Consider the following 7,023-nt stretch of genomic DNA (forward strand, 5'->3'; position numbering starts at 1 on the left):
GTGCCTTTAGTCCTTCCTAAAGCACTATAAGACTATGTTTAGGTTCTGTCTAGGAAATACCACCAGACAGAGACTGTTCTCTTCTAGGCAGTAAGGATGAGGCCATCGTGTGTTGGAATGAGAAATGATTTTAGCTTTATAGGTATGTTTGCCAGTGCCAGCAGAGCCAGCAGACAACACCTTGTCCTTTCTATTTATTCATTTAGCTGTAGCCTCGAGGTTCACTCGAGGTTATTGGTAGCCAGAGGATAGCAAAATAAAACAGAATTGTTTTACTGGGAGAGCTTGTGACTTCTGTTTGTTACCTGAGATTCCTCTTAATGTCACAGACAGGCCTAAAGGAGGAAATGGGTCTGTCCTAGCAAAGGGGGAGGATAAACTTCTCAGTGCAAGAATCAAAGTTACAAAAGCCATAAACAAGCAAACAAAAATTGTAAAAGGCAAATTTAGAACATGCTTCAAAATAACTCCTTAAAGTCTGTTCTTTGCTATCCATAAGGATTTCCCTAATGTGTATCTTAGCCATAAAAATGAGGAAGCGATTCAGCTACAGCCCATCCTGGAGTATTGCCTTTTGGAATCGTTTCCAAAGTTCCCTAGGGACTGAAAACACTCCCATTTCTCCCAAGCCTTCACAGTCCTGCAGCCTTGAGCAATTTTACTTCCCTTTGCTACAAATGTATCCTCTCTTCCTTTTTTTGTCTGTTATTCAGAGCAAATTCAGCAAGCAGACCTCATCCTACTATTTTCAGGGAAAATGTTTGATTGCTACTGTGCTTGTTGCTTCTAGAGTAAATGACCTTCTAGTTAACAAAACTAACAAAACTGTTTTCAATACTCATATAATGTTTTGTAATTGTATCTAAAGATATATTTTACATACATATATATATACATGTATATACGTTACCAAACTGACGTCTTTAACTTTTGTTTAAATTTTCACAGCCCAAACTCTGAAGAAGGTGTGCAAAGCAACGCGTCTTCTTGCACAGCTTCTTTCCTTCTTATGCACTCACATTTCCCTTTGAAACACTGTAATTGCTGTCATGCAATTAGTAAGCAGCTGGGTTATACACCTGCATCCAACACCTGGAAAATGTTCCTGGGTTCTTCGATATAGACAAGTTCATAATGTGAACAACACAAATTATGTTGACAATATGGGTGAAAAACTGGACATTTTAGAATGCTGTGTCTCCTCTAGCATACCTTTTGTCAGTTTCTGATCTGCCATTGCGGTAACAGCAAAAAAAATCAACAGCATAAGCATAAATTTTAATATGAAACTTTGATATCTCTACTGATGTTAAGGTTGTTCACTGAGCACCAGAAATAATGAAACCTGGAAAGGAAGTCAATGCACCTTTATTAGACACCATACACTCAAATTGCATGAGTTAGTGGAAGCAATCTTTATAAAACAAGTGCTTAAGTTTCCTGGATAGTCAACAGTAAGAGTTTGTTTCATCTGAAGACCTCAAGAGGGTGATTCTACCTGCTTCGGTTTAACAAAGTTAAACTAATTGGATTTCCTTACGGTATCTTCAAGAAAATCTAGCCTTCTTCATTGAGTGCACAAGGAACCTAGGTGCCCTCAGAGCAGCTCAAGTAGTTTACAAGATGGGATTAATCATACCTAATTCAAACTGTTTAAAAGCTGATTGTTTAATCTAAGCTTATTGCTTAGTTTTCAACTATGATCAACGGCAGAGGTAAGTCTTTCCAGAGGATAATTCATCTCATCCTCTGGAGATGCCCATTAGCTGCACTGACTGCAGATACCCTACTGTCAAGTAAAAGATCATCAGGGAATGAGCTCAAACACTGGATACCTACTTATTCACAGTACATAATTGCTTACTGCCTTCGTGGCAGTGCCTTGGATTGTTACAACTTGTTTTCTCCTAGCCAAATCCATTGTATAAGATGCACATGCAATTAATGATATTGAAGTTGTTCAATGAGCATCAGATTAATTAAAATCTAAAGCAGAACTCGGTCCATCTCTATTACACCTAATTTAATATGTCTGCAGAAACAGTCCTGCTCATAGGAGTAGCTGTTGCCTGGAGGGCTGTTGGTGCTATTAGTCACTGCTATTCGGTGCTGTTTGTGTTCAGAGCTTCATTCAGCACAACAGATGTGGCCTATATGTCCACATATAGCTAATGTTTAGTTGGCTAGTGATGTTGAGGTAACTCCAATCCCAGTTATGGGTGGAGATAAGATGTCTAAGTCAGGTATATTGAATTTGCTTACTCATCTTTGGACAAGTGACCTTCACCTGGCAGTGGATTGGGACCCCTTACCAATTGGGTAAAGTTGTGTTCATTACTTTTTCTTTAGCAGTGGTACATACGTCTCCCATCATATGTACATTCCCCAGCCTTTTTCATAGGCTGAATTAATTAATACTGAAGCCTTTCTTTTAATAAGACTGATATGGTTTTTCCTTTCCAAGTACTTATTCTTATGAAACTTGTGAGAACTTTAGTATTTTTGGCACTTAGAGCTCTACTAGAGGTGACTGAAATTAAGCTGTGCGTTTGAAAGTTAGTAGCATACACAACCATGCTCACACAGTGAGTGCGGTCACAGAAGTCTTGTCTCCATAGGAGAGAAAGTTTTTACCAATATTCAATAAAGGAAACAGCAATAAAAATACATGCTAGTATTGCAAATGTTATATCACTAGGGTGACATAAACATTCATGTTCATTTTGGAAACTTTATAAAATATTAGTTATGTAACTTTTAAGTGACAGTAGTCAAGAAAGTATGGTATTTTCTTGGGAATAGTGAATTTCTTTCTAGCATTATCTTCTTCTTGACAACAATTTTTAGATATTTGTGAAGAAATAAGCATTCTTTCAAGATGTGTCTAGGCTTTTATGAGAACATATATACAGCTGGCCTAATACTAATGTACTCATTTATATCAGTGTTTTTATAGACTGTTTATAAGGAAAAATGAAGAAAAATGATTGGAATAACAAAGTATGTTAAACATACAGAAAGGTATCAAAAAATATATAATATAGTTTTCCAAAAGTTACCATCTGCCACCTCTGCCTTCAGAGTCACATGACCGGTCATTTTGAAGGTCTTCTACATATAATCACTTAGGTTAAGTATTTGCGAATTATTTCAAATGAGAGTCCAACATGGTGATAGTGGACCCAAACAGCAGTAAATTGCAAATGAAAGCTCCATAAATATGGTTGTTTCACATATCACAAAATAACGCAAAAGGCCTGAAATGAGCTTTTTTCCCAGCTTAACATATTCTGAGGTTACTGTGAGATCTATTTGAGACCTTTCAACTTCAGGTAGTGTCATTTTTACCGTTTCATAAGACCAAAGACCAGATGTTGTAACCAGCTGGAATCAGCAATATCCTACCATAAAAAAAAAAAAAAAAAAAATATTAAGGATTTTCTGTTGTTTCTATTCTCTCCCATAAAAATTCTGTCTAAAACAATTCACTTTAACTTTTCCTACTTTCAGTTTATGGCAGTTTATGTTTTTTTTCTATGCTGTCCTTTATGTTTGCAATAAACAAGCATGTATCACTGAAATATTTCCTTAAAACAAACTTTTATGTCTTTCAGCAGGTATCCATGTTGGAATCAAATTTAAAAAAAGATGCATACCAATTTTAAACTTGGTCTTTAAACTGAACAGCTGGGAAATTTTCTGTTTGGACTATGTTATCTGTCTAATTGAACTGATTTCTGAGCTCTGCAGATTGTGGCAAAAGGTGCCCTACAGCAAGATGGCATTTCTAATTGACTCATCTGAACTGCAGCATTACTCCTGTCTTTCTTCTGATTGGGTATGGTAAGTACATCATGATGCTTATGGTCTTCAGGGAGGGTGGATCACCTTCCTAAATTTAAGATGTTATGTGAATTATGAGTTCTGAAAGTGTCCTTTACATACAAGCAACCACCAACTGAATTTATTCCTGACATGGTCTGTTACTATGAAGACATTAGGGATGCTATTTTAAGTCACATGTGCAAGCTGCCTGGAGACTATAATCGGGTTGAATAATCAGGTGGCATGGCAAATTTGGACTGTTGTATGGTACATTGAGTCCACTGTTTTAGCATTCAACTCTAATATTTTTTACTTTCTAAGGAATAAAGTCCTTTTTCTCTTTATTTGCATTTAAATTCAGTGAACCTAGAAAAGCAGGCATACAGTTGCACTAAACCCATCAGTTATGTGCAAACACTAGATATAAGATTAAAACTTGTTACCAGGGGCTCCTATAAGCATTATTATACTGCATCTGTTTTTATTTCAGAGCCTTGAATAGACAGAATGAAGTCTATGTTGCTAATCGTTTGTTGGGTTGTGCCTCATTTGCTAGTTTTCCCTTTCCAAAATATTGCTTGCATATTTTGTAGTCCATGATTATGCAGAAACAAAACCACAGATGTTTATATTACTGAGGTTTCTTTCTTCTAACTACATACTCTCTTAAACATGTCCCATGAAAAATCTATGTCTCACCCATTCATTTCATAATCCTGTCAGAGATATTCTGAAGCAGAGTTTTATGGTCTTTTTGTGATTCTCCACAATCTCTTTGCCTCCCATTTTTCATTTCTTTCCTTCCTTCATGTCTCCTTCTGTCTCTTTGGTATGTCTGACTGCTGGCAGCACTGTCAAGTCATCCATCCACTTCTGTTGCTGTGTTTCAGATTCACTGGAGTGATTATCCAGTGGCCAAATGCTGGCTTGATGTTCCTCACAACGTCAAACTTGTACCCAATGGCACAGTTATACCAATGGTAGGTCCTTTGGAACAAAAGCATGTTGCCATTCGTCATAGGCACAATAGGAAGACACGACATTTGTTTTGCTTTCCATCTATTCAAAATATTTCTGGAGAGAAAGGGGGTTAGTAAAGATAAGCAATGGCAGTCTAATTTCTGAGGCTAGAATTAACATGGTCCAGCTGTAACAAACTAAATCTGTATCTGGCTGATACTAGTGATCCAGGCTGGTTGCTGTGGAGAAACAGGAATGTCTAAGGGTGATGCATGCCAGTTATCCTAAACAGCTAGCTTAGAAAACAAGAGTCATCCATTTAAGAGAACATACATCACTAACTATAAAAGGAACTAGCTTATAACTCCAGTTGCATCCACAACCTTAAAATGATGTTCTGCTTCAAGAACCAGTGAAAGAAAGGCTAATTATTTGAGAAATCTTCTTGGGGAGGAAAAAAAAAACACACACACACACAAAAAAAAGTAACAGGAATTTCAGGTTACATTGACAGCAAAAGGAAGCTGGTTTTATCAGATCATCACAGAACTCATGGATCTCTTACTGAGTTAAGAAGTTAAGAAAGCATGTTTTATCACTATCCAGAAGCTGCATAGAGTGAGAGCAATGATAGAGCTATACTGACCAGACACTACTGCATTATTTAAGGGGCTTGAGATAACAGGGAGTGTATTTAAACACACTTTTCTTATAATGTATTGTTTGCTAAGGACATAGCCATACATAGCTAAGGACATGGTTGCATTATATAAATATTGTTGTTCTTTTCATCAGAGCTGTATTGTTCTCTTAATTTTCAAAATTGTCTTGTAATACATTTTTCTTTCTCTAGTCTGAACAGCATATCTGAAAGAAGTAAAAGGAGTAGAAGTTGGGAAAATCACAGCTACCCTCATCTGATGGTAAGATTTCAACTTTGCCTTTTTTTTTTTTTTTTTTTTTTTTGTAATATTGTGTATGGTAATTATAAAGAAAGTATCTTCTTTTTATAGGGGTAAGATTTTATGCCCCACCATTTTTTTCAATATGGACAGTTTCTACCAAGTTATATCATATCACATCTTCACCATCATCGTACAAGCTACAAAACTACATATTTCCTCGCATTACCACTTCCAGTGGAATTATCTGCTCACATCAGCATACAGACCATATTCCACAACTTATCATAAAGCTATCAATGTCAAGGTACCAGAAGATCAGTATTTCTGTCTCTGCTCCTACCTTGAGCCTCTTTATATACTTTCTGCAGTAACATCTTGTCTGCATAGTTCTAGACTGAAAGAACAGCTGCTAAGGTATACTTTGACACAATTTAATACTCCTCTTTGAACTGTAAAATTTTCTCACTTCACTTTGAAGCTCTTCAAAATACTTCTACATTCAGACACTAAGTACACTGAAGTAGAGGTAATAATCCTGTTATTTCAAATTCCAGAGTTGTAAAACCTGAAGAAAGATCAAGCAGAAATGGGAATTTAAAGAAGTTGGATATTTTATCATATTTAATCAGAGTTCATAACACATTTGTATAGTATATTATATGCCAAGGCATAAAGGAGTGTTGTTCCCCAGGTTTGTGGGAGGAGTTCGAAGACCCATGATATACAAGTTTTTGTGAATGCCTACATGCAGTGTTAACCTTTTAGGAGCAAAATGTGATCAAAAGTACTTGTGGCTTGCAGGGCTGAAAGCTACTTCTGTTAGATTAGATCTTAGTGGGTAATAAGCAGTTATATGAACACACATTAATTTTAGCGGAATACAGAACTAAGCATCTTGCCAGTGTGTGATACATCTCATTTATGTATCTACAGTATCTAAACATGAGCCAGTTAGCATAGACTTCCTTTATAATCAAAGGAAAGGAAAAGGCACTTCTAGGAATTTTTTATATTGATTTTGAGATATAAAAAGTCCAAGCTAAAAGAAACTGTTCTTCTCTAGTGTCTAAAAAGGCAGCCTAGATGACTAGATGAGGTGTAGACACCTCATCTTGTGACTAAGTTCATCTGTGGGTAACAAAGATGGACTTCTACTGGCTGACCACCTGACAGTAACTAAACACTAGAATTTTTTCTCAGTTAGTGACTGATGAAGAAACAGGATGGACTTCATGTTAGCTCTTTGGTTCTTTTTCAGTACAGGAAAGTTTTAACGTTTTCTGTATAGTATGAACATTTGTAGATAATATAAAAAGGCATGTATTTATTGTAG

General features: G+C 36.3%; 1 long non-coding RNA gene across 1 annotated transcript; it reads left to right on the forward strand.

Annotated features, from left to right (window-relative positions):
• Positions 1–3,619: 3,619 nt before the first annotated feature.
• On the forward strand, positions 3,620–5,708 carry LOC137850133 (uncharacterized). The gene is made up of 3 exons (XR_011092288.1): positions 3,620–3,843; positions 4,716–4,805; positions 5,639–5,708. It is a non-coding gene; the product is annotated as an uncharacterized lncRNA (long non-coding RNA).
• Positions 5,709–7,023: the final 1,315 nt, after the last annotated feature.

This window comes from Anas acuta, chromosome 1, assembly GCF_963932015.1.
Source record: "Anas acuta chromosome 1, bAnaAcu1.1, whole genome shotgun sequence".
NCBI lineage: Eukaryota > Metazoa > Chordata > Aves > Anseriformes > Anatidae > Anas > Anas acuta.